Genomic DNA, 27486 nt, shown 5'->3' on the forward strand with positions numbered 1-27486 from the left:
TAGACTTACCGGTCTGTAATTGCTGGGCCTCTAGGGCCCTTTTTAAATATTGGCATTATATTGGCTATCTTCCAGTCATTGGGTACAGAAGCTGATTTAAAGGATAAGTGACAAACCATAGTTAATAGTTCTGCAATTTCACATTTGAGTTCTTTCAGAACTCTTGGGTGAATGCCATCTGGTCCCAGTGACTTGTTACTGTTCGATTTATCAATTAATTCCAAAACCTCCTCTAATGACTCTTCAATATGTAACAAGTCCTCAGATTTGTCACCTACAAAGGATGGGTCAGGTTTGGGAATCTCCCTAACGTCCTCAGCCATGAAGACTGAAGCAAAGAATTAATTTAGTTTCTCCGCAATGACTTTATCATCTTTAAGTGATCCTTTTGTATCTCAGTCATCCAGGGGCCCCACTGGTTGTTTAGCAGGCTTCCTGCTTCTAAGGTACTTAAAGAACATTTTATTATTACCTTTTGAGTTTTTGGCTAGCTGTTCTTCAATCTCCTTTTTGGCTTTTCTTATTACATTTTTACACTTAATTTGGCAGTGTTTATGCTCCTTTCTATTTACCTCACTAGGATTTGACTTCCAGTTTTTAAAATATGCCTTTTTATCTCTCACTGCTTCTTTTACATGGTTAAGCCGCAGTGGCTCTTTTTTACTTCTTTTACTATGTTTTTTAATTTGGGGTATACATTTAAGTTGGGCCTCTATTATGGCGTCTTTGAAAAGTATCCATTCAGCTTACAGGGATTTTACTTTACTCACTGTACCTTTTAATTTCTGTTTAACTAACCTCCTTATTTTTGCACTTCAATCTGTGTTCTTTGCGAATACAGTTATTCTTGTTTCTGCTATAAATATATCTACGTTCAGTGTGTTCAGCAGAGCAGTGTTGTGAGGTGTAACAGGTAAGTTGTGACGTACTGTTTCTTTGGAACCAGCAGTCCTGATAACTCTTTTTGTTCTGTGGATCAGGGAATGGATGCAACAGGGAATGCTTGAAAAACTTGTGTGTGTGGGGGGGTGTGGGGGGGTGCGTGCCTATTGTTAACCTGTACTGAGAAAGCAAGGCTTGTGGCTTCCTAGAAAGCAGTGCTTGTGTTGCCAGAAGCTGGCGGTTCCAGGGAGCTAATCCATGGTACTAAATTGCTTTACACTAAAGGAAGATACTAGAGAGGTTCCTCACAACCCTGAGTACAGTGGAGACTGCTGGGGAGAGAGAGGGTCACCAATCATGGGACCATCCTCCCATGTGACTCCTCCCCACGCCAATTTTAGCCTGGGTGAGAGCCTCACTCTTCCTGCCTCCTCCCCTCAGCCACTCCATCCCAGGCCCTGCCTCTTCCTGCCCTGGCCCTGTTCCACCCCTTCCTCCAAAACCAACCCCTGCTCTACCTTCTCCCCACCTCTTACCCTAAACTGTGCCCCAAGAGATACAAGGAGCCTGGCAGTAGGAGTCACCAGCGGTGGTGGAAGGAAGCAAAGCAACCCAGCTCTAGTCTGTTCTGCTCCCCCAGCTCCCAGCCACATTGCTCTGCTCCCCCCGACCAGAGAGTGTGGGCAGATCAACCCTTTCCCCCAACTTCCTCCCCTGAGTGGCATGACTGGGAGCAGGTTGCACTGCTTCCTGTTGTCGAACAGCACATCCGATCAGACCTCTTGCTAGTTCCCCTGCTGCTTTCTACTGATCCTTTTCATAAAATGTCCTGCTGTGGCACGGGGGCAAGTATAATAATTGTAACAGTGGTTGACGTGGAGACTCAACTTTTTAACTACTGTGCCACTCAGGCATCTTCATAGCAAGTCTGTGTGACGTGGCAGCAAAAACCCTGATGAGTACAAAAGCTTGTAATATGTGGATGTTCACAGCACTGCTACCACCAGCAGAGCTACAACAGTGGAGAAACATAAGGAAACCTCAACCAAGGCAAGGCCTTTGAATCTGTAGTCCAGTAGCTAACAAAGCTTCCGAAAGCCAACTACTATTAAGACTTATTCAGATCCTCAGAATTCAGCTGTGTATAACATTATGTGTGTTTATACACATTTCTATCATGCATGTGTTATATATTGCACATGTTTGTATTTATACCCTTGTGTTGTTGCTGATGGAAATTCATGAGCATACAGTAAATTGATGCATATTCTTGGGTGTATCAGCATGTGTTTATATATATATATGTATATATACACACACACACAATTTTGTGTGTGTATATATATATTATGTATGTGTGTAGAGAAACAGATGCACTGTAGGCAGATAGAGCAGATAAATATAGATTCAAATAGAAGCATAAGTGTATAAATATAGACACTATATAGAGTGAAAGCAAGCAGATCAGCACAGTTTCATTATTACTTGTATTCCATATAATAAAAGAGTAGCTGACATTGAAATGACTGACTGGGTGACACTGTCAGATTTCAGAAGGCATAGTGTGAGGTAAGAAAATAACCTCTCTCTCCAGTATCAGGAGCATTTAAGCAGGATGATGTATTGCCTTTAATTATTTGCTTGATAAAGTTTTAGCGTGATCTTCTTGGGGGCGGGGAAAGAAGGTGGAAGCAAGGTATAAATATGTATTTTTTTCTCTAAAAAAAATAAATAATATAAAAATCTTGACCCAGATTCTGTGCAAAGGGAACCATCCCACCTAGCGCACACACCTCTGATTTCTATTTTTATAGTGAGCCACATGCACAATTGTCAACTTTGTTTCTTCTATTGCTGGCCAGGTCTGCTTTGCTTCATTTCTGCCTGCCTCTGGAAATGAACTTGGGAGGCATGAATGAGGAAAGATTTAAATATGAGAGAAAAAATCAGGGTTAATGGTGTGTAAGAGGGTGTGGGTGTGTGAGAAAGAAAGAGTGTGCATCTTTGTCTCTCATTTGTTAATCACATTGTGTCTGCTTTTACTGGTGAAAATAGTTTTTTCTTTAGTCCGTTTGACCCTGTAGGACAACCCGAGTTTTGACTATTCTTTTGTGTGGTGATAGTGATATACATATAGCGCTATCTCCCAATAGTCAGGTTTAGTAGGGTAAGGACTAGGCTGAGTATAGGCTGGAATTGAGATCCAGGGACAATCTGGAGTCAGAATAGAGATCAGAGTCCATAGACCAGCCAATATCAGTACTATAGTCGGAGTCCAGGTGCAAGCCACTGGTTAGAGTCTGCTGTGGCTAGAGTCTTCTGACGATGTCAGTACCTTAAGTAGAATGCAGGTGCAAACTGAGATAAGTGCTGAAAGTCAGTGAACAAGCTAAATCACTACTGTAGCCAGAGTCCAGATACAGGCCAAAGGCTGAAGCTGGATGGTCAGAGTCTGAAAGGATCAGGAGATGGAGGCAAGGCTAGAGTGTGCCAGTAACAGGTTTGGCACAATCTCAAAGTAAGGTGTGATGGGGCGGATGTGCCCCACACTGAAAGAGGGGGGAGCTAAGACCCTGTGGACAGAGGAAGTCCCGCCCTTCTTCCCAGACTGGGCATACTCCAACTGCAGGAGCTGTATAAAAGCCAGGGGAGCAGCTCAGTCTGGGCTGATCACCAGCAGGGAAGGAGCTCAGGCTGGAGCTTCTGAGCATTTCCCATAGCAGCCGATGCTACAGCCCCAGGAGCCACAGCCCAGGCAGCAGCCACAGCCGCCGTCGTCCAGGCCGCAGCCACCGTAGCCTCAGTGACAGCCCCAACACCAGGGACAGTAGGAAGCGGCCCAGGGCGGAGGTTGTCCCTCCAGGAGCTCAGCGCGTTTCAGCGGGACGCCCCACTGAGCAGGCAGTGGAAGCGTCCACTGCCAGCAGGGCCCTGGGTTGGGACTCGGTGGAGCAAGAGGGTCTGGATTCCCCTCCCTCTCTGCCCCGCAACACTCGCCTCCCTGATAGCCAGGAGAGACTCACCAGAGGCGAAGGCCTCCAGGCCAGAGAGCCTTCCAGAGGGAGACCACAGAGCTTTTTAGACTAGGCCTGCAGGGCCATAAAAGAGAGAACAGTGCTTTTGAACTAGGCCTACTGGGCTGTATTCCTTCTGAGAGAGGGGACAATACTTTTGGGTAGGCGTTTGGACCGTATTTACCCTGAAGAGAGAGAACAGGACTTTGGGACCAGGCCCATGTGGCCATATTTACTGTAAAAGGAGGTAATTATATTTTAGGGACCACATATCCCTTTAGAAAAGGGGCATCGATCCTGCCTTTGGGGGACCCCCTTAGGCTATCACGGGGCAGTTTCCCATACATAGGGCAAGGACAAAAAGTGGAATGGGGCCTAGGCAGGGTTGGGGAAGTAACTGGATCAGGCTGGGAGTCCAGAGAGGCAGATGCACTGTGAGGGAGCAGGAGGGTTCCTGGCCAAATAGAGCTATTGCATAGACAGATCCTGAGGTCTGACAAGTCTGGGGAAGTACCTGAGCCGGGGGATTATCTGACTCAGGCTTTCCTGCTGCCACAAACCTGAAGCCTGAGCCAATGCAGACTCTGTGGAAAGGGTATGTTAGTGCAGTTGACTGAGCAGCCCTGGTTTGCTTGTGGGATTTCCTCACACAAGAGGGTCCTGTTCTTATTAGATGAAAATATTCCTCAACACCTATATTCAGGTCACTCTCAAAAGGCAGAAACATTTCCTTTCTTGACGTTTCTATGAAGACATTGGGAAAACTTGGAGATAGCTGGGGATTTCCATAATATTGTCAATATTATACTTTGTTTTCCTTTTGCACTGTAAATATGATCATCATTTGATGCGGCCATCTCTGTTATGTACCAGTTAATTTATAACTGCTTAATATGGTATTATCCAGTTAGTTTAACAAGTATTTTGGTTTTCAAAAGAGAGCTCCTCCCATGGGAACCAAGCCAAGTCTGAGTGTAGTTATGAGAATGTCTTTCCGTTACTGGAATGGTAGTTACATTGGGCTTTTAGTTACAGGCCACTCACAGTACAATTTCAAAGTCTGCTGGGTAGGTTATCATACCAAACTACTAAGTGCCAAGAGCATTTACCTTGATTTCCAAATGTTATTTGCTACATTCCTTTTGCCCAGCACCCAAGCCCCCTTCCCCCTCTACCCTTGCAAATGGCTTGAACTGTATTGTTTTCAGTATTTGCAAAGATACATTTTAAAAAGCCTGATGTATATTGTGATTCAGCCTGGATCAGATGATGACAGATGAGTTATGAAGTTTTTAAACAATGAGGTTGATAATGGAAATGCTGACACAACCTCAATTATAGTGATTCTGGCAGGGTTGGCCATTATATCCAGAGATGCTTTCCTCTCTCTAAGTTCTCTCTTGTCTCCTTGGACGTTGTTTTCTGAGTCTCTCTGCCAGTTGCACAGCAGTTCATTGTAGCTACAGACATCTTGGAAATGTGTCAGTGTGATTCAGCCATTACAAACCATACCGTTACACATGCTGTGTTGTTGTTTTTTTCACTAGCTTCTGCTGTGTCATGGTAGTTTCCAAAATGGTGGAGCCGGGGAAGTTCATATGAAACAGAGAAGCCCCTGGGAGGAAAATAAAGGTAAATAGCAAAGTACAGCACATTTATTATCAGCTATATCTCTGTAATGAAAACAATTTTATCATTTGTCTGCAAAAGGTTCTAGTGACTCTTTCTCTGGCAGAAATAGTTGCCGTAGACCACCACATTTATTTTCCTGTGGCCATTATTTCTGTCCTTTATTTATAGTCATTTTGTCACTGTCAGCCCACAGCAGCATAGTACTACACTTTTCCCTTTTGTTTATTCCATTAAAAGACAAAACTTGTATTAAATGAATGTTAAGATTGCACAGGCCAGCCCTTAAAGAAATGCCAGTGTTAAAATTGCTTATGAACTTAGCTCTGTCCATAGTACATATACCTAATGATTCAATCTTTAATGACATTATTTCTCAGATAATAAAAGCATAGTATCATACTTCTTTCTGCAGCTTAGATACACTCAGATTCTATTGTGTATTACCCTAAGTATATCAAATCCTACAGACAACAACAAAACAAATAAAAACATTAATGGAAATTATGCTACTCATATGCGTCTAAGCTTGTAGAAAAAATTATCATACTCTATTATTGGCCAAATTAAAGGCTGTACCATGTTGCACATGCACAAGAGGCCAATTTAAGTTTGCATGTGCAAACTTAACTTTTGGATTTCTGAGTACTTAACCATGCAACCGTTACTGTGGGTGTTTTATGAGATTTCCTAAGTTTGAAAAAGGAAGAAAGTGGAATATTATTTATCTAGGCCCCACTCCTTCCATCACAGAATGTCATAAGCACATGAGGGGTATATTCTGAGAGACAAGAATGTCTGCACTTAGCTGCTTCACTCATTTTATAGCTTCTCAGTGAGATAGGAGCCCTTGATTCATTTAAGCCCTGATCCTACTTCCATTGATTTCACTAGGGGTGTGTCTAAACTACATGGCTCCATTGATGGAGCCATGTAGATTAGGCTGATCAGCAAAGGGAAATGAAGCTGCGATTTAAATAATCGCGGCTTCATTTAAATTTAAATGGCTGCTGCGCTGAGCCAACAAACAGCTGATCAGCTGTTTGTCGGCTCAGCGCGCTAGTCTGTACGCTCCCACGTCGACCTGAAAGCCCTTTATCGACCTCCCCATTATGCCTTGTAGGATGAGGTTTACCGGGGAGGTCGATAAAGTGCTTTCATGTCGGCAGGGGAGCGTCCAGACTAGCGCGCTGAGCTGACAAACAGCTGATCAGCTGTTTGTCGGCCCAGCGCAGCAGCCATTTAAATTTAAATGAAGCCGCGATTATTTAAATCGCGGCTTCATTTCTCTTTGCTGAACAAACAAATCTACATGGCTCCGTTAATGGAGCCATGTAGTTTAGACGTACCCTAAGAGTAGAGCAGGCCAACCCCAAACACTTCTGAATATCTCACTGAAAGTTTTCATTCTTGTGGAAAACAGTTTGCACTTGGTAAATAACATTCTCAGCTGTTTCAGAGGGGTAGCTAAGTTAGGGTATGTCTACACTTGCAGCCTATTTCGGAATAGGGCTGCAAATGTAAGCATTCAGAATTGCAAATCAAGCCCGGGATTTAAATATCCTGCTCTTGATTTGCATCTTCCCGGTTGGGTGCCATTTTTTGAAATTTACAAGCCCGGAATAACTGCCTGCGTCTACACGCGTCAGTGATACGGGCATTCGAAATGAAGCCCTAGTTCGAATTACCCGTTAAACCTCATTGCAGGAGGAATAACAGGTAGTTTGAAATAGGGCTTTATTTCGAACACCAGTTTCACTGACGCGTAGATGCGGGCAGTTATTCCAGGCTTGTGAATTTCAAAAAATGGCACCCGGCCGCGAAGATGCAAATCAAGTGCGGGATATTAAAATCCCAGGCTTGATTTGCAATTCCAAATGCCTACATTTGCAGCCCTATTCCGAAGTAGGCTGCAAGTATAGACATACCCTCAGTCTATAACTGGAAAAACTTAAAAAACAACTAAGGTGCTGCAAGACTATTCTCAATGGTGTGAACCAGTGCTACTGCCAAAGTTGACCTTTTTACCCCATGCTCCTTGATCCTAGCTGCTTTTATAGAACACTAGAACTGGAAGGGACCTCAAGAGGTCATTGAGTCCAGTCCCCTGCCCTTATGGCAGGACCAAGCACTGTCTAGATCATCCCTGACAGGTGTCTGTCTAGCCTGCTCTTAAATATCTCCAGTGTTGGAGATTCCACAACCCCCCTAGGCAATTTATTCCAGTGTTTAACCACCCTGACAGGCAGGAAGTTTTTCCTGGTGTCCAACTTAAACTTCCCTTGCTGCAATTTAAGCCCATTGTTTCCTGTCCTATCCTCAGAGGACAAGGAGAATAATTTTTCTCCCTCCTCATAAAACACCCTTTTAGATATTTGAAAAGCGCTATCATGTCTCCTCTCAGTTTTCTCTTTTCTAAACTAAACAAGCCCAGTTCTTTCAGTCTTCCCTCAGAGATCATGTTTTCTAGACCTTTAATCATTTTTGTTGCTCTTCTCTGGACCTTCTCTAATTTCTCCATATCTTTCTTGAAATGTGGTGCCCAGAACTAGACACAATACAGCCGCTCCCTGAATTACGACCACCTCCACTTACGACCATCTGCACTTACGACCAAAGCGGTCGTAAATGCGGATCCGAGTTACGAACAGTGATCCGCGCAGTTGCCATGTAACTCTATGGGATCCGAGTTACGAACACTTCGAGTTACGGACCAAGTGTTGGTCTGTAACTTGTTCATAACTCGGGGAGCTGCTGTACTCTAATTGATGCCTAATCAGTGCAAAATGGAGTGGAAAAATTATTTCTCATGTCTTGCTCACAACACTCCTGTTAATGCATCCCAGAATCATGTTTGCTTTTGTTTGCAACAATGTCACACTGTTGACTCATGTTTAACTTGTCATCCACTCTGACCCCTAAATTCCTTTCAGCTGTACTCCTTGCTAGACAGTTGCTTCCCATTTTGTATGTGTGAAACTGATTGTTCCTTCCTAAGTGGAGTACTTTGCATTTGTCCTTATTAAACTTCATCCTATTTACCTCAGACCATTTCTCTAGTTTATCCAGATCATTTTGAATTATGATCCTATCCCCAAAGCCCTTGCAATCCCTCCCAGCTTCGTATCATCTGCAAACTTAATAAGCGTACTCTCTATGCCAATATCTACATCGTTGATGAAGATATTGAACAGAACCAGCCCTAAAACAGACCCCTGCAGAACCCCACTTGTTATTGCCCTTTCAGCAGGGTTTTGAATCTTTAATAGCTACTCTCTGAGTACGGTTATCCAGCCAGTTATGCACCCACCTTATAGTAGCCCCGTCTAAGTTGTATTTCCTTAGTTTATTGATAAGAAGGTCATGCGAGACTGTGTCACATACCTTACTAAAGGTATACCACATCCACTGCTTCTCCCTTATCCACAAGACTTGTTATCCTATCAAAAAAGTTATCAGATTGGTTTGACATGATTTGTTCTTTACAAATCCATGCTGGCTGTTACGTATCACCTTATTTTCTTCCAGGTGTTTGCAGATGAATCCTTAATCACTTACTCCATTATCTTCCCTCCATTTGGTGCTACAAATTTTTAAAACAGGCTTGCAATAAGGACTGTATAATGCAGGGGTCGGGACCGCAAAGTGGATCTCAACCCCCTATAAATTGGGTCTCCAGGGCAGAAGGACTTCAGCCCTAGTCAGCAGGATTCAGGTTTCAGGCCCCTTGCCTGGAGCTGAAGTCTGTGAGCTTCAGCTTTGGCCCTTCGTTGCCTGGAGTGGTGGGGCTTGCATAGGCTCAGGCTTCACAGTCTCTCCTCCTGGAGTAATGAAATCATTTTGGTTGTCAGAAGGGGGTCGCAGTACAATGAAATTTGAGAACCCCTGATACAGGGTATGAACCCTCAAATTTTTAACAAGTTTAGACCTTGACCTGTATCTGCAATTTATAACACAGTGCTCATCTCTTTATATATAATACATATACACATTGTAGGCCAGGTTCATTACTAGTGAAGTAGGCATCATGCCATTCATTTGGAGTTCCTCTCATTGAGTCCAGAGCTGAATTTGTCTCAGTGCATGTGTACTACTTGTGTACTTCTTTCCTCCCTCTATATCTCATGAGATGCAACATTTTATAAGGGTAGATACTGCATTCAATCTTTTAAATATCGAAATCAAAGTGAAGTGTTTGACCTAACCCTTAAAACTCATAGCTAATGTGGGATGGTGAGGCTGTTAAATTGTTTTCTAAGTTGATACTACACATGCCAGATAGTCATCTTTCAAGGCATCACTGAGAGCTGCTTTGTCAAACCTTTTGCCAGTGACCCATGGACTTTGAGGTAGTGTTTATGCCCTCCATAGATCATTCCTTTCATTAGCATTCTCCTATTCAAAAAAGAAAATGCACCTTAATACATTTTTTATCAGCCCACTTTATTTTAATTTGTGTGCCTAATGCAAATTGCATGCCTTATTCCCCCTTTACAAATAACTTTCTCTTCAGTTCTGTAAAGATCAGTTTCATTTTAAAACAATTCAGACAGTTAAACGGGCAGCTTGTGACTTTTTCAGCAGACCTCTCCCAGAGGAATTTCAGTGCATTTTGTTCTGCCCAGCAGACAACAAAATGAATGAGCATGTGTGAGTCCCTATCTAATCTATCCAATGTACTGACAGAAAGAAACCCAGGATTGACAGTAGTTGATAGTGAATATTAGTATTGATGGACCTGAACAAACACCCTGTATTCAAACGCCCACAATCTCTTTTTGTGGGAAGGATTCGTTAAATAATATTCTCCAAATAGCAAAAAAGCTACATACATTCTGAGGCTCTAAGGTCTTTGAGGCAAAAAAAAATGTATTTTTTTCTGTTATGCCTCTGTTGAAGTCAAGGGGAGTGTTGCCACTCAGTTCAGTCAGAGCTGGATCAGGACATAGGGAACTTCAACAAGAAAATGAATGGCTGATCACACATGAATGCCTTGGAAGATCAGGCTAATAATAATAAATAGTATTATATTCTTTCTCATTTCTTTTACAGAGATTTTCTGTCTCAGGTAACTTGTGTCTCAGCTAATGCAATTTGGATGGTTTGGTTACAGTGATTTCCCCTTTCACTGAATTCCAGAGTATCTAACCAGCATAGCCCTGCAAATCTGCAGATATCCGCTTTATATCTGCAGATATCTGCATCCGTGGATGAGGATGCAGATATCCGTGGCTTGTTTTTGCAGCTAGAGATGCAGATACAAATTGTGTATCCATGTAGGGCTCTAATAGTAATGGCTGCCCTTTGTGGGTATGCCATAGGACAAGATTCATGTGCATTGCCCATGAAGAGTATTAGTGCTTTAGAGAGAAATACAGGCAGTCCCCGGGTTACGTACAAGATAGGGACTGTAGGTTTGTTCTTAAGTTGAATTTGTATGTAAGTCGAAACTGGTACATATTGTAGGGGAAACTCTAGCCAAACATTTCTCCAGAGCTCAGTTTTATTCTCCCACACCTCACTTCCCTCAGTCCTTTATTCTCAAGCTGAGGTGTCTGCTGAGAAAAGCTGCTCCGCGTCTCCCTGGTCTGCTGGGGGGGGGGGGGGGGCGCTAGCTTCGCGTCTCCCTGGTCTGCTGGGGGGAAGCAGCTAGTGCGGGGTTGCCTCATCCCGTTTGTAAGTAGGGATCCGATGTAAGTCGGATCCATGTAACCCGGGGACTGCCTGTACCCTTACTCTTGCCTCACACTGTCACACAAAACTTCAGGAGAAAATGCATGCAAATATAGCTCATGAACTGGTGTCAGAAATGTTGAGTGTGTAATTGGCACCACCTGTGGCATTTTCTCAAAACAGGATTTGGTGATAACAGGATTTGGTTTGTTTCTTGAATTTTGGAAGCTGATTGTGAGATCCAGAGCTGAAAGTGTATTATCCCTTAACATAATACACAGGGATGGTGCATTCTTTCCCAGCATTGCCCTTCAAGGGGCCTGTACAACCTTGAAAAATGCTGGTAGTTCGTCCTCACTGCAGTTTGCAGGCTCTGCATCACTGCTATGACCATATTAATAAGGGAGCCAATTAATGCCAGGTTGTATCCATAGTTTTTGGGATGTGTTCACTGTGAACTGGACTGAAGAAGACCAAGCTTATTCCACTGAGTACCTCAAATAGCATTCAGCTCAGAACACCTTACAGTCACTACGAACCAGGACTGGATCTCAGCTGGTGACTTAGTAAGAGGCTCTACAGCCCATTGAGCTATCCAGTCCCACTCTGACTATAATTTTCTCTATATCTTCACCATAAGGACATAGTAGTGATATTGACGCATCAAAAAGAGACTGACATTTTTTTACATCATCCATAACCCCCCAGAAATAATTCAGTTAATGACTAGGTGGTCAGTTTTGACTCATTGTGCATGTCAGTATAGGGCTAAAGACGTATGGGTACCTAAGTGCATTTTTCAGAATATGGTGTATGGGAGCAGGAAGATCCCAACAGGTGAAGGAGGCAGTAGGTGTGCTGGGAAAATGTAATCTGCATGCTGCTCTATGCATATTTGCCTTTTCTTATTATGTCTGAAGTGCAACTTGTGACTTTCATATCTATGCAGCCCTTCTAGTGCATATAAATCAGTGGTTCTCATCATATGGCCATAGGCTTCTTGTGGCCCAATCAGCGCAGAGCAGCAGATCATGTGACATCCTCAGGGCCATAAAGGTAGTATTAGATGCAGCCCACATAATAAGCTAAAAATCACTGGTGTAAATCTGCAGTTGATATAATATGCAATATATAATGCCTTGCCTTAATCTTCATGACTGATTATAAACTCTGTGGCAGAACATGGGTCTTCCTCTATATTTTATACCCACCACAACAGGCACCACTCCTGACTGGGGCTTCTAGGTGCCCCTGCAATATATAATATTAATAATTAATAATAAAAATAATACATAATTAGTAATATTGCCAGTGTTTCACAATAAGGGATAGCGGTTAGGGTGCTCACACAAGGCTCATACTAGACACAGGTTTGAGGTCATTATGTTAGGGCTGCACCACACATCCATTTTCCCAAAGACTTAAACACAGAGCAACCGAACAGAAATGTTGGGAAATTAACATCGTTCCAGGCAGGTGGAATCCTTCCTTTTAAATGGTCCTTTTCCCTTCCCTCTCTTGAACCTCCCAGCCCTCCCTTGCCCCCTGTATCTTTCCTTGTATTTCCTCTCTTAGTGCTCTGAATTCATTATACGGAGTAGTGTAAATCAATAGTAAACGCTAACCGCCCACTCTGTACTCAGTTACGCAACATCACATATCATGTACACAGAGACAAAAAGGGAAAAAGCACACACAGCCTTTACATTCAAGAGCTCTTGCATAATTTTACTTTTCTACAGCCAAAAAAAAAAAAAGGAAATAACAGATGGGGAGACTTACAGTTTTTTTTTCCCTCCTCTCAGACTGTTGAGAGGGGAGTTAGTTTAACAACCATGGCCACTTCTAATTGCCCTAGGCGGCAGCAAAACAAGCCATAATTACCAGTGCCATAACTTGCGTTAAAATAAGACTTTCTTGACCTTCCATGATGTGGGGCACTTTCCAGGTAATATAAGAAGAAAAATTATTGTGAAATGCATAAGGCTGCTTTGGTTTTAATTTTATGTATGTTTTAATGGAAAGAGAAGAAGAAAAAACAATTAAGGTACTCTTTGAATTTTAGAACAGGAAAGGGGATGAGGATGGGGGGGTGGATAGATTTCTCTAGTGTGTGTATGTCTGTTTTTGCTTTTTTTTCTCTTCTCTGAAAACAAACTATCTTTTGATGTAATATTTATGCAAAAAGCCAAGTTATATAACCCTTGTCTGCTTCTTGCTTTTGTTACCTCAACAGACTGTATAACTCTAGTGTTTTTCCTCACGACAAACTGTATTCAAACATGCATATCCTGAGGAAGGGGCAGAATGCCTGGGTGCCCACAGTACAGACTTTATTTCTAGCCTTTTTAAAGGCTTTAGACCGGAAGACAATGGATCTATTTAAGATCTCTTTTTGGCTTGTGTATTTCTCATTGAGCATTTTCCTGTTGCAATGTTTCCTAGAACATCCGTGACTTCTGCAGAGTCTCTCTCTCTCTCTCAACTTTGGATGTATACAATGGAAGCTTTCTCCCCCTCCCCATGCATCCTAACCCCCAGTATTAGGTCACTCTCAACATGACAGTGGCAAGTGCAGATACTTAGTACATTTTTACAGTGGACCAGAGTTATGGTATTTATATTTTTTCCTGTATAATATTTCATTTTAGTTAACTGATTGATTTCCACAGAGATCCAAAATCCTTCCAATAAGGGTTGTTTTATTTTCTATTTTAATGAATTTTTGCCTGTCAGATATATAAAGGGATTCTTTGTACATATGGATGAACTGAAATAGATATCCTCTGTAAGAGAAATTAAGATAATGGGTTCTGGGAGTTCAGGAAATGGAAGGAGCTGTAGTGAAAAATGTTGATGTTCCTTGACTGATCACATTTTAGGAGCAAAAATGTTTCTACATTTATCGAAGTCATTGAATCTTCAATGATTTAATCCAGCTGAGGATCTGACCCATCGTATTTAAATGCATTATGTTTTGATCTCTTCTTCCCTTCATACAGATTTCTCTGCTGGGTGCACATACTTGATTTGATCCTTCCATTGTGTAATGATGCTGATTTTGTTGGTGTAACACAAAGGATGTATTTGGACAAATATAAAGTCACAGGGTTTGTATCTCAGTTATACTGAGGCTCCTTTATGCCTCTCTGGCAGTATTAAGGAGCCATAAAATGAGCATAAATGTGATTCACTAGAGTGGTGTAAAGGAGCATTAGTGCAAATGAGAATCAGACCCAGAGAATTCTCCTTTACATAATAACTGATCACCAAAGATTTCATATAGGATTTCCATAGGAATAAAAAGTAAAATGAATTAGAGCTACCAGACAGAGATCTTTGATGCATAGACTTCTTTTCAGCCATTGTCCTTGAGATAGAAACTTCAAATGAAAATAGACATTTTTGTGAAAATAGGAAGAGCTTTTGAACCATTAGACTTTGTAGTTCCCAGAAAATCTTGGGGAGTAAGTATGTAATTAAAAGTTTATTGAATGCTTGGTTTCCTTTTCTGCTTCTGACACAGCCTTCTTCTGTAGCCTTGGCCAAGTAACTTCTACTCTGCTTCTATTTCCCCCTCTGAACATTGGGGATAATAGTTATGTCTAGTCTGGCCTACTGTAAATCATAGGGAAATTATAAGGCTACTTCATTAAGGTTTGTAAAGCACTTTGAGGACCACATGTAGAAGGGGATAAAATCACATTCATTAATAGCTGGTTAACATTTGTAAACTGCTTTGAAGATGAAGAAGTTTATGAAAGTTCTAAGTATGATTATTAGCATTGCAGATAATATACTGTTAGCTGTTGGAGTGGCTCAGATATCTCAAAATGACTGTCTTTCAACAGACTTCTTCAGGGTTTGATTCATCAGGAGGGTTGTCAGGTGTCCGGTTTTGAACTGGACAGTCCAGTATTTGAGCTTTCTGTTCGGGAAACAAATTGAGAAAATATAAATGAGAAAATATAAATATCTGGTATTTTCTAAATAAGATGTAATGTAGATTGTGATGTAATGTCAAGTGTGTCCAGTATTTTTGTTGAAACCATCTGGCAACCTTATATCAGGGTTCTGGACTGTACTAATCAAAACAAGAGATACACAGAGTGGGTTTACAGAAATAGAGTATCTGAATCACTAAGCATGCAGTTCCTCCTTCTCAAAGACTTTTTCGTTCTTTCCAAACCACAAAGTAGCTGCTTTATAGGATTCTCTGTTACCCCTCCCCAGAGCCTGATTGGGCCTATGCTCCCCAGTGTTGCCTTGTTATTTCATTGTGTATACAGGCAGTCCCCGACTTACGTCGGATCCGCACTTACGAACGGGGCTTTCTCGCCCCGGAGGTCAAGGTGGCGGATTGCTACCTGCGAGCTCCGGGGCGAGAAAGCCCCGTTCGTAAGCTGCTCCAGTGCCCCTGGTCTGCTGGAGACCGTCTCCAGCAGACCAGGGGCAGCCGCGGCGGGTTCCCGCGCTTCTGAGGCTTTGCAAAGCCTCAGAAGCGCGGGAACCCGCCGCGGCTGCCGCTTCAGCCCCGGTGCCTGTGGTCTGCTGGGGACCATCCCCAGCAGACCACAGGCACCGGGACTGAAGCTGCAGCCACGGCGGGGTCCCGCGCCTCTGAGACTTTGCCAGAGCAAAGCCTCAGAGGCGCGGCACCCCGCTGCCGCTGCAGCTCTGCTCCCCGTGTCCCTGGTCTGCTGGGGGGGGGGGCGCAGCTAGTGTGCCCCCCCCAGCAGACCAGGCTTTTGTTTTGGACCCTGGGGCAGAGCAGCTGGGGCGCTGCCGATTGGTCCTGCAGCGCCGCTCTGGGCACTACTGGACCAACCCGGCAGCACCCCAGCTGCTCTGCCCCAGGTCCTGATTCAGCCGCTGCTGGTCAGTTTCAGCAGCGGCTGAATCAGGACGCCTGGGGCAGAGCAGATGGGGTGCTGCTGGGTTGGTCCAGTAGCACCGAGGAGCGGCGCTACTGGAGCAACCCAGCAGCACCCCAGCTGCTCTGCCCCAGGCGTCCCCAAGTCAGCTGCTGCTGAAACTGACCAGCGCTGACTACAGGAAGCCCGAGGCAGAGTTGCTCTGCCCCGGGCTTCCTGGAATCAGCTGCTGATCAGTTTCAGCCGCAGCTGACTTGGGGACGCCTGGGGTTCTTAAGTTGATTCTGTATGTAAGTCAGAACTGGCGGTCAGTTTCAGCAGCGGCTGAATCTGGACGCCAGTTCCGACTTACATACAGATTCAACTTAAGAACAAATCTACAGTCCCTATCTTGTACGTAACCCGGGGACTGCCTGTACTTGTAAGAGGTCTAAACAGGGAGTTAGCTATTTTGTCCTGTTACATATACTTTTATTATTATTTTCTTTGTACTTACTCATTAAGCAAGAAGTAGAACAGTTGAAAATACATACTGCAGAGAATCTGGCTGTAATACACATTAAGGTGGCCCCCACATTTCATGTTTTCTGCAGAATTCAAGCTCTCATTTCAATTTTGAGCAAGTTTTTAGCCATTATGTTTGCAAAGAAATGTCTGGGAATATGACCTTATGCGGTGCTGTCTTCCTGTGTTCACAAGCAAAAAGTGGGGCATGAACTGCTCCCATTCTACTCAACAGTGTGGTAAAGCTGAATTCTAATGACTGCCAATTCACTTTGAAACTTTATTAGCTAGAGCTTTATTTAAAGGAATTCCCATTGTTGACATATATGTGATTTTTATTCATTCGTCTCTCAATATTTGCCATATTGTGGAAAGTTTCAGCTCCTCAAATTGTGTGATTTTGACACTGAGCATTCATGTGTTTAAAAAGCAAGTTTTTAGGTCTCGATGTTAAGGGGAAAAGCTTGACAATATGACCATCTGAAGTCTCAAAAAAGAGATGGAAAATAAAAAGAAACTCAAGTGGCTTACTTTAAAAAAAAAAATCTCATGATTTTAAAGTCAATCTCAAGATTTATGTGACCTGACTTTTTCCTGGGATTGACAGGGGGCAATACTGTAAAAACAGCCGGTAAACATGCTCATGCTTTATCCAGTGATGTTGAATTGATGAGAAAAGCCGTTCATTATACACGAGTGAGGTGCTGGGTGGGATTTTTTTTTTTTTGACAGAAATCTGCAGGGGAATATTTTTTCTACTGACTGATGATTTGGATACACTTTTATAACTTCTTTTTTTGTCCTTCACCATTGCTATAGTATGACTGGTGAACAAGATGGGGGGGGGGGGGGGAAGGGAACACCCTATATGTATGGATGCATTTACACTGCACCCTTACCTCGAAATAAGCTGTGCAATGTGCGCTACACAAACTGCGTAGCTTATTTTGAGGTAATTTCTAAATACACAGCGCCAATTTTAAAATAAAGCGCTATTCCAAAATGCTCCTTAGCCTTCATGGAACAAGGTTTACGGGGATGTTAGAATAGCTAGCTTGTTATATTTTCAAATAACAGGTATGCTCAAATAGCTCTGCAGTTTAGACATAGCCTATTTGATTAGGAGATTGCAAACTTTTCTTTGGGATTTGGACCTTTCCACAGGGCATTACACCTTGAATCCATTTGGAAAGTCAGACTTTTGCTAAGCTATGTGTCTACCCACAGGCACATTACATTAGTACTGCATAAACTGAATTTATTGCCTGCTGGTGTTTCCAGATGAAACTTATTTGTGTTGGTTTTAACCTAGAAAACCATAAATGTTTTGGTGCCTACTGAGCTGAAGGGCTATCACTCTCCCCGTGTGATACCCCTACATTTTAGATCAGCAGAGACACTCAGGTGAAGCATTCTCCATTGGGGCTAGGTCTACACTACAGAGTTTTTTAGCAAACACGGGCGTTTTTCCACAAAAACTCGTGGAGCAACCACACCTCAAGCATGTTTTTGCGCAAGTAGGTAGTTTTTCCAGTGTAGGTATTCCTCCTTCTATAAGGAATAACTCCTTTTTACACAAGAGCTCTTGCACAAAAAGGTGTGTATGGACAGGGAAGAGGGTTTTTTTTAAAAGAGGCAATCAAAAAAAAGCACAGCTGCCCTGGTGGCCATTCTGTGCATAGCAATAAGAGTTTCCTTTTGAGAGAGCATCCATACAGTCTGGACACTCTCATGTGCAAAAGCGCATCGCTTTTTCAATGCGCTTTTGCAGTGTGGATACGCTCTTGTGCAAGAAGTTTTTGCGGAAGAAGCCTGTCGTGCAGACATAGCCTGAGTACTCAGCTTTCAGCTTCTCTTTCTCAATTTTAGAGTTTGTCACACCCTTTTATCCAAAGAAGCATGTTGACTTTTAGGGCACACTGCAAAACTCATCTCTTTAGATGTACTCTGGAGGAATCTGGGATCCACCAAATACTGGCAATTGTGGACAAGACTTTTGTCATTAAGTATTCTGTGTGGTAATTTCCGACTATGAAACTTGCAAGAAGATGCTAATTTCACCATTTGATGACTATGCTCTGAATAAGTGCCAAAGCCATCTAGAGTTTTAAATAGATGGTTTTGTATTTACTTTTTCTCATAACACAAGAGATGGGAGTCACCAAATGAAATTAATATGCAAGACAAAAGGAAGTATTTCTTCACACAATGCACAACCTGTGGAACTCTTTCGCAGAGGATATTGTGAAGGCCAAAACTATAACAGGACTCAATTAATTACATACATTTATGTACATTTAATTACATGCATTTAGATACATTTATAGACAATAAATGTCAATGGCTATTAGCTACGATGAACAGGGATGGTGTTCTTTGCCTGTTTCCCATAAGATGGGAATGGACAACAGGGGATAGATCAGTTGATGATTGCCTATTCAGCTCATTTCCTGTGAAGCACCTGGTATTGGCCACTGTCAGAAAAAGGGATACTGGAATAGATGGACCTAGTCTGGCCATTGTTATTTTGTTATGAATGAATAATAGCAATATCTTTTCACAGAGATTATTTGCAGAAAGGGATTAAGAGAACAGGGTAGGGAAATAGCTGAAAACATTTTGCTTTGTGATATTTAAATACAGCTATTTTTAAATTATTTTTCTGTAAAGGTTTTGATTATGTTCCCTGGATTTGCTATGCCTCTTCTCCTGACTGAAGAGGGGTGCAAATTTTGGATCCAATCGAACCTGCTTCCCTTTACCCCAAATTCTGGGATGCGTTTGAATATGGATTTTTAATAAAGGAGTCTCGATCCCATAGTTTGCAACTGAACTTGATCTGCTCTCTTTGGTGGTGTACAGATCCGTGATGTTGGTTCAGGCCCATCTCTGCTTCTAGAAGTCAGCCACTCTTGTTTTGTACTGCAAAAATTAAACAGGGAATGTTAAGCATTTCCCAATTTAGCATTTATAATGGGAAGCGGCTGTAGTGGCATGGCACACTGCTGCAAGGGCAGACATACACATCAGGAGTGGTTTAAAACAACGTTTATTTTCTCTTGAGGTCCACCCCTACCTCCTCCAGCGTGACTGCTTTGCTTTGCAGGCAGGTGTAGGCTGTTTTAAATTTTACTTTAAATTTAAGTTTTACTTAAGTGGGAACTAATTTATTTTTTGCAAATGAAGTTTAAAGCAGCCCAGCCATCTGCAAAGCAAAGAAGGAGGCAGCAGGTTTCTTTGACGTTCAGATGTCGGTGATTCTCAAACAGCACCAACATGCAAGCAAAAATAGCTCTCTTGGCGCCTATGGTTACTAATATTTATTATTATAAATTGAGTGTCTTAGGTCTAAATCTGGACCTCAACTTTCTAAAAGTTTCCTGTTGCTTTGTTCCTGTTGTTGAATAGTTGAGACCAGCTCAGGAGTTTTAATCAGGAGATTTGGTACAGGTCTGTCCTAGAGTGCAGTGAAATCCCATTCTTGAACTGTGACATCCCTTTTCAGACAGAAAAAAAATCCAATCCATAACAAAAACAAGAGTTGCGCCCTTTTTGGTAGGATTAATATATTTTAAGTTCCCAAAAGGAGGACACTGCCAGAGGAAGGGTGCTGGCAAAGGTACTTGTAATAGAGGTATTCACTGGAAGTTGGGGGTACTGGAGGTTGCCACAAGCCAAGGATGCAGTGACAGCTGTCAGTCAGCACCTTTCTGCAGGATGTACTGCAAACCACAGGCTAGGTGGGTGAAATCCAGCAGCTGTGGCTGCAAGGGCATTCTGCTGCAGATGCAGCAGAGAGACCAGTCAGAAAGCAGTCCATTTGGGACTCTCTTTGAGCTGCAGTATCTGCTCTGCAAAAATCCTGGACATTTCCTGATGTTTGAAAAATCTGCCCAGACAGAGGATGAAGCCTCAAAAAAGAGTCAATGTCCAGTAAAACCCGGATGTGCGGTAATCTTATTGTTTGACAACTTTATGTTGAATAAGAAAAGCCTGGAGTGTTTTTCTGGTTTTGTTTGAAGGCTTATTGATGATCTAAAATACATATTTCAAGCTTTCTTAATTGAAATACTAGGAACATTTTATATCTTTTGCACAGTTATCTTTTATCCCAAACATTTCTTATCCATTGGAGTTAAATACATGCCAGTAAAATGCATGTTAAATAGTTTGACTAAAAAGCCCTTCCTTTCTCAGCTGCTCACTTTTCAAATCTCCTGCCCTATCCCCTCCCCCGCACTCCCAGTGATATCAGAACATCACAAGTTCTCCAGTCATCGTATAGATTTCCAGAATAGACAAGACCTGATTTTTCTAATAATAAATATAATAAAAGAAGAAAACCTTTTGGACAAAAATGTTCAGGTGTTCTATGTAAATAATAAAATTACAGAGAAAGGTGGACACCTATTTTTCCCCCCATCCTTACATGCAGCACTACTTTAAACTGAGCATAGTTAAACCTAAGATTTCACAAACATTTACACACAATTACATTTATGTAAAGGAGTAGTCTATTTCATATGTATACATTTAACGATGTGTTAAGACTTGCTGAACTGGGATCTTAAATTGTGGTTTTCTTTTCTCAGAGGGAAGCTTTTCATTTATTTTCTTTCCCTCTCTTCTAGGCAGAAAACAAAGTTTTAGTTTTTTAAAACATTTCATCCTTTTTTGATTGTGTCTGCTCCAGGAGGCTAGAGGTTTTGTATTGTGCATTTATTTAGGTTCATGGAGAAAAGACAAGCCCAATATCTTAGCAGTCATGAAACTGAGGGTGAATAATTCAGTTTGTTCTCTCACCATTACTACAATTTATACCCAGAACACAAGTAGTAAACCAAAGCAAAAACCTAGTTAGCTTTTCTTTATAAAGTGATTAATGAAAAGTAAAGTTCAGGTGGGGCTACAAATCCTGGTGGTGGACAATGGGTTGATTTATTGTGTAAATCGACCATGGATAATTAACCATACGGCAACATTTAAAAAAATGCATAACAACACTGGTTTCTTTTAGTTCCTGTGAGTTGCACAGAGGGATAAGGACTCATTCACAACTGGTTACAACTGGTTACAGACTAGAGAGAGAAAACCCATGAGCAGCCAGAGAAACAAACCATTAAAACCCCACTTCATATGAAGTTTTATAATGAAGCATCCACTAATGATTGCATGATGGCTAAAGCTACACTCTTCTGGGAATGCAAGAGGAGTGAATCTGTATTTGGACCATGATGATGCTTTCCATGGCATGTTATCACATGCTTTAATTCACTACAAAGAACAACCTAGCAGCTGGCCTGGGCAGCTTTTCAGAGACGAGGGTGGAGAGGAGTTCACCGTTCGGCGTTCATTGCTGAATAAGCTTCTGCGGTGCCTCTGTATGCCTCTGTAGTCTGACGTAGGGGGAAGTGAGTGATGGATGATTGTAGACAAAGGTCTATTTGCCCTTCTGCCAAATCCTCCTTTGAACTGCAGCGAGCAGGGTACATGATGTTGAGATCTGTGGTGTATAAGATGTGTTTGTGTCCATATGGATTCTCCAAATTCTGCCTCATGCTTCATGGAGTGGACCACATTGGTCATAGGCAAAGGGCCATTCTTGCACAAGGAGGAGGAGGCAGTATTTGCTCTTTGTACATTTACTATGGCCACGTTTCTCGAACTGTGGGTCCTGACCCCCCGGTGGGTCGCGAGCAACTTAGAGGGGGGTTGCGGTATCACAAACTTTGAGAACCCCTGTACTATGGTAATGAGACTTGTGTATGTTTACTACTGTAACAAGCCCTTGAGACTGAATATGTATAATTACAGCGGGGGCCCATGTAAAGCAACCAAGGAGACATTGCAGGCTTGTCTTTACTGCAGTGTTAATTTGAGTAATCTACCTTTGAGTTAATTCGTGTCCAGTTAGCCTCCCTCAGGTGAGAAGTTGCTCTGCAACATAACCTTGAAACCAAACAGTGTTTGTATTAATAGTATCAAGTAGCTGAGACACCCGCTGCATGCTCTAACTTCTATTCACACACCCTAAGACTATGTCTACACAGCAACATTATTTTGAAATAACTAGCATTATATTGAAATAACAGTCTGTGTCTGCACGACCGGCAGTTATTTGGACATAATGTTGAAATACTGTCAAGCAGGAGGACTACTTACTCCGACTCCTGTAACCCTCATTGTATGAGGAGTAAGGAAAGTTGGAGGAATAGTGCTCTATTTCAAAATAAGTGCTGTGTAGATGCTCCCAGTTTCGAAATAAGCTATTTCAAAATAAGCTATGCAATTGACATAGCTCAATTTGCATAGCTTATTTCGAGTTAAGCTCTGCTGTGTAGACGCACCCTAAAAGTTCACAATCTGTGTTACACAGAGGGTGGCATCCCACAGATCAGTAGGTCCAAGTGCAAGTTAGAAATAGTGGTCTCATGAAGAACTAATCAGCACAGTTGTTTAGTTTAATACCTTAGATTTTCACTCCAATGGGGTTGAATGCACAAGCTTGCTTTTTGTAAGAAGCAAAATTAATTTGATGTCTAATGAAATTTTGTCCATGGTACAAAATAGCTCTTTAAAGAGTGGCACAGGAAGCAGCAAATTCTCATGAGAACGTGAAGACTGAAATAACAGGGGAGCTGAGGGGCTAGCTGCATCTTGGCCTGGTTTTGGTCTCTATGAATGTACCCCATCAGTTGTTCGGTATATTGTATTTTCCCTTATTGGTCTATGGGTGGATGTGGTGGAATGGAGGTGGAATGGAGGTCAACCTGGTGTGCTCCCTTTCAGTCAAGCATATGATCCCTGCCTCAGTTTCCCTTCACCCAGGTTATAAATGAGTCCTGACAGATCTTTTCCACCCAGATTAGAAATGAGTCCTGATGGATTTTTTTTTTTTATCAAAGAGTGCCTCCTTCCAAAGGTCTCATTTATTAACAGCAGACATAGGCATAAATAGAATCTTAGAGACACCCAAAGGCATTCATTGTCTTGGGCTTAATCCAGCTGGCAGTCTCTGGCTCCCCATGAGGAAACAATCTCTTTTTTTTCTGGAACCCTTCCCAGGTCCTTCTCTGCATTACTTCTTTTCAGTCCTTCCTTAAGTAGGCGGCCTCAAATCTGTTTGGAATTGGGCTGTATTCATTAGCCCCTCATTCACTCCTTAAACAGCTTTCCTCTGTGGAGCTGCCTTCTGGTAACCAGGTCCTCTTGTCCTTCTTAAGCAGAAGCCCTCAGCTTTCTTCACTGAAGCTGAGTTGTGGGTAGCCAGCTGTAGGCTCTTTGCCAGCTTCTCCATCGGCCAGACTCTTTCCCTAAATTAGCCACAGAGGTGCAACAAAGGGAGTGTGGTCGTAAGGACCCTTGTTGGCTCCTGGCTGCGGCTGGAATCTTGGCCCTGCTTACCCCTCCAACATTGGCACACCAGGCTCATAGAGCTGTCAGTGGATGTTCTGATCATGTTGCTACTCCTCCCTGACCTGATTACTCATGAGCACAGTTGTCTTCATCACCCCAACCTCCAGTCCCTCAATTTCACAGCCTGGAAACTTTAGGGTTAATCCCTATCTAGCTTCTGTGCTTGAAGCCACTAGGGGAGGTCCTCCTTGGCAGCAGGAAAACCTCTTCTAAGACCACACATCTAGCAAAGTGTGCAGCATCACACACCTTAACTCCAGGCACCTATACCATTCATTACAGAGTCCTCTCTTCACCTGAAACAGCAATGTCTGGCAGAGTCATCCATCAAGGTACACCTTGCTGCTATTTTGGTTTTCACACTCCATCTTGACCAGCCCCATGGTTGGCCATTTTCTCAAGGGTTTGGGATGGATACATCCACAGATCAGAGAGCCTGTTCCCTCCTGTGACCTTAACATGGTCTTTTCCAGACTAACCACTGAGGTTCCTGGTTACAATCTTCCAGCGTCCCAAGGGAGTTGCAGACCAAGGCAGAAGATCTCCCGTTTGACAGGAACCAACCTTTTGTGGCCAAGACGGACAAAGTCCTCCATTCCATGAAGGACTCCTGCACCACATTGCGAACCTTGGGAATGAACACCCCACCTAATAGGAGATGCTGGTACACTCCATATCAGAGACATCAACTGCCAGAGATAGCAGTAGAGGCTGTATGATTACAGACTCAAACAATCCAACAGAAGTAGAGTGCAGCACAACCAGCTCTCCAACAATCAATCTTCCACATCCAAGCAGCAAATTTGAGATGTGTTCAAGGGTCTGAGCGACCACCCCAGCAGTTTGGTGCATACGACCCCTATTTTCCATTACCATTTGGAAAACCTTTTGTCATCAGTGGGCCCTCATCGCTTTGGACAAACGGGTCCTCAAGATTGTCAATATGGACTCCACAATTCCCTTTCTGTTTATGCTCCCTACCCCTCCTTCCTTGTCCCTCTTCAGGGACCCCTCCCATGAGCCCCTTCTACAAGCAGAGGTACAAAAACTACTCTGCTTAGGGACAATAAAGCCAGTCCCTCCAAAATTTCAAGGAAGAGAGTTTTATTCCAACTCTTTCCTCACTGCCAAGAAAACAGGTGGTTGGAGGGTCCATTTTGGATCTCAGGAAGCTTAACAAGTTTGTACACAATGCTAAATTCAAAATGGTAACTCTCGGGACTGTTATACCCGCACTGAGGTATAATTCAGCCCTCGACCGCATATTTCTATATAACAATACATTCCACACAGAGAAGGTTTCTCAGATTTGAGGTAGGCAAAGATCACTACTAGTATCGAGTCCTCCCTTTCAGACTTTCCACTGCTTCACAGGTATTTTCCAAAACTCTAGCCATGGTCACAGCGTCCCTCAGGAGACAAAGCATCATCATACTTCCCTACCTCGACGACTGATTAATCAAAGGATCTTCACACCAGCAAACACTTATCATGAAAGGTATCTCCAAGGACTGCTTCCCTCACCTGGGTCTATTTATAAATATAGGCAGTCCCCGGGTTACGTACAAGATAGGGACTGTAGGTTTGTACTTAAGTTGAATTTGTACTTAAGTTGGAACTGGCGTCCAGATTCAGCCGCTGCTGAAACTGACCAGTGGCTGACTACAGGAAGCCCGAGCCAGAGTTTCTCTGCCCCGGGCTTCCTGGAATCAGCCACTAATCAGTTTCAACAGCAGCTGAATCTGGACGCCTGGGACAGAGCAGCTGGGATGCTGCCGGGTAGGTCCCCGCAGCGCCGAGGTGGTGCTCCAGGGACCGACCGGGCAGCACCCCAGCTGCTCTACCCCAGGTGTCCCCAAGTCAGCTGCTGCTTAAACTGATCAGCGGCTGATTCCAGGAAGCCCAGGGCAGAGCAACTCTGCCTTGGGCTTCCTGTAGTCAGCCGCTGGTCAGTTTCAGCAGCAGCTGACTTGGGGACGCCTGGGGCAGAGCAGCTGGGGTGCTGCTAGGTTGGTCCAGTAGCGCCGCTCCTAGGCGCTACTGGACCAACCCAGCAGCACCCCAGCTGCTCTGCCCCAGGTGTCCTGATTCAACCGCTGCTGAAACTGACCAGCAGCGGCTGAATCAGGACGCCTGGGCCAGAGCAGCTTGGGTGCTGCCGGGTTGGTCCAGTAGCGCCGAGGAGCGGTGCTGCGGGACCAACCGGCAGCGCCCCAGCTGCTCTACCACAGGCGTCCGCGAGAAAAGCCTGGTCTGCTGGGCGGGGGGGGGGCACTAGCTGCGCGCCCCCCCCCCCAGCAGACCTTGGAGACGCATGCGGCGGGACTGAGACGCGCCGTGGTGCCGCCGCCCAGGTCCTCTGTGGCTTTGCTCCGCGTCTCCCTGGTCTGCCGGGCTCCCCCTCCCCCCAGCAGACCAGGGAGACACGGAGCAAAGCTGTGGAGGACCCGGGCGGCGGCACCGCAGCGCATCTGGGCGGTCCGCGTCTCCCTGGTCTACTGGGGGGGGGGCAGCAGACCAGGGAGATGTGGAGCAAAGCCGTGGAGGATGCAGGCGGCGGGACCGCAGCACGTCTGGGTGGTCCTGCCGCCCGCGTCCTCCAGGGCGAGAAAAGCCCCATTCGTAAGTACGGATCCGACGTAAGTCGGATCCGCGTAACTCGGGGACTGCCTGTACTCAGAAATCCACTGTTAAGCCAACCCAGAAGATAGAGTTTATTGGGGCCATGACAGACAGAGCCTACCTTCCTTTACATTGGTTTCATATGCTATGCGACTTTATCAATGGTGTCTTGCATACCCAATTCACAACTGTCCGTACATGTCTCCAGATTTTCGGACACATGGCAGCTGCCACCTTTGTGGTCTCCCTCACAAGGTTACACATGCACTGCCTACAGGCATGTCTCACATCCGTTTACATTCCCAACTGACATAGTCTCGCACATCTCACACTTCTCCCACTAATCCTCAAATCTCTCTAATGGTGAATTATCCCAAATAACCTCCTCACAGGTGCACCGTTTCATTGCCCATATCCTTGAATGGTGGTAACAACCGATACATCACAACTAGTCTGGAGTGCCCACCATGACACAAAGACAGTCCAAGGCAGATGGTCATGGTCTGAGATGAGACTTCACATCAACATTTTGGAATTCAGGGCTATTCACAACGCATGTGCACACTTCCTTCCCCTCATCTGAGGCAGAACTATATGTGTCCTAACAGACAACACACCCTGTATGTTTTACATCAACAGATGGGGGGTGCCCAATCATGTTCTCTGTGTGCAGAGGCAATGAAGTTCTGGAACTGGTGCCTAAAAACCGATATAACTCCAATGGGATCGTACATACGAGGCTGGCAGAACAGCACTGAGGACAAACTGAGCAGGCATTTCTCAGAGCAACACAAGTGGGAACTCAGCCCCAATGTCATTCTCCCAATCTTCAGACAATGGGGTTTCCTAGTCATAGACTTATTTGCGACAGT

The 27486-nt window shown here is 43.7% G+C and overlaps 1 protein-coding gene across 32 annotated transcripts in view; it reads left to right on the forward strand.

The window, feature by feature from the left end:
- ZBTB20 (zinc finger and BTB domain containing 20) overlaps window positions 1–27486 on the forward strand; it is a 715034-nt gene that overhangs the window by 358337 nt on the left and 329211 nt on the right. For 23 of the 32 annotated variants that reach the window (XR_012897271.2, XM_075906071.2, XM_075906010.2 and 20 more), the window contains one exon: window positions 5444–5528. The exons of 8 other annotated variants lie outside the window; for them this stretch is intronic. The gene's annotated coding sequence lies outside the window, so the exon portion shown is untranslated. Of the gene's footprint in view, window positions 1–5443; window positions 5529–7385; window positions 13147–27486 lie in introns of those variants that run through there. One more of the 32 variants, XM_075906209.2, reaches the window with a different exon arrangement.

The sequence above is a fragment of the Pelodiscus sinensis genome, chromosome 1 (assembly GCF_052426305.1).
Source record: "Pelodiscus sinensis isolate ZL-2025 chromosome 1, ASM5242630v1, whole genome shotgun sequence".
NCBI lineage: Eukaryota > Metazoa > Chordata > Testudines > Trionychidae > Pelodiscus > Pelodiscus sinensis.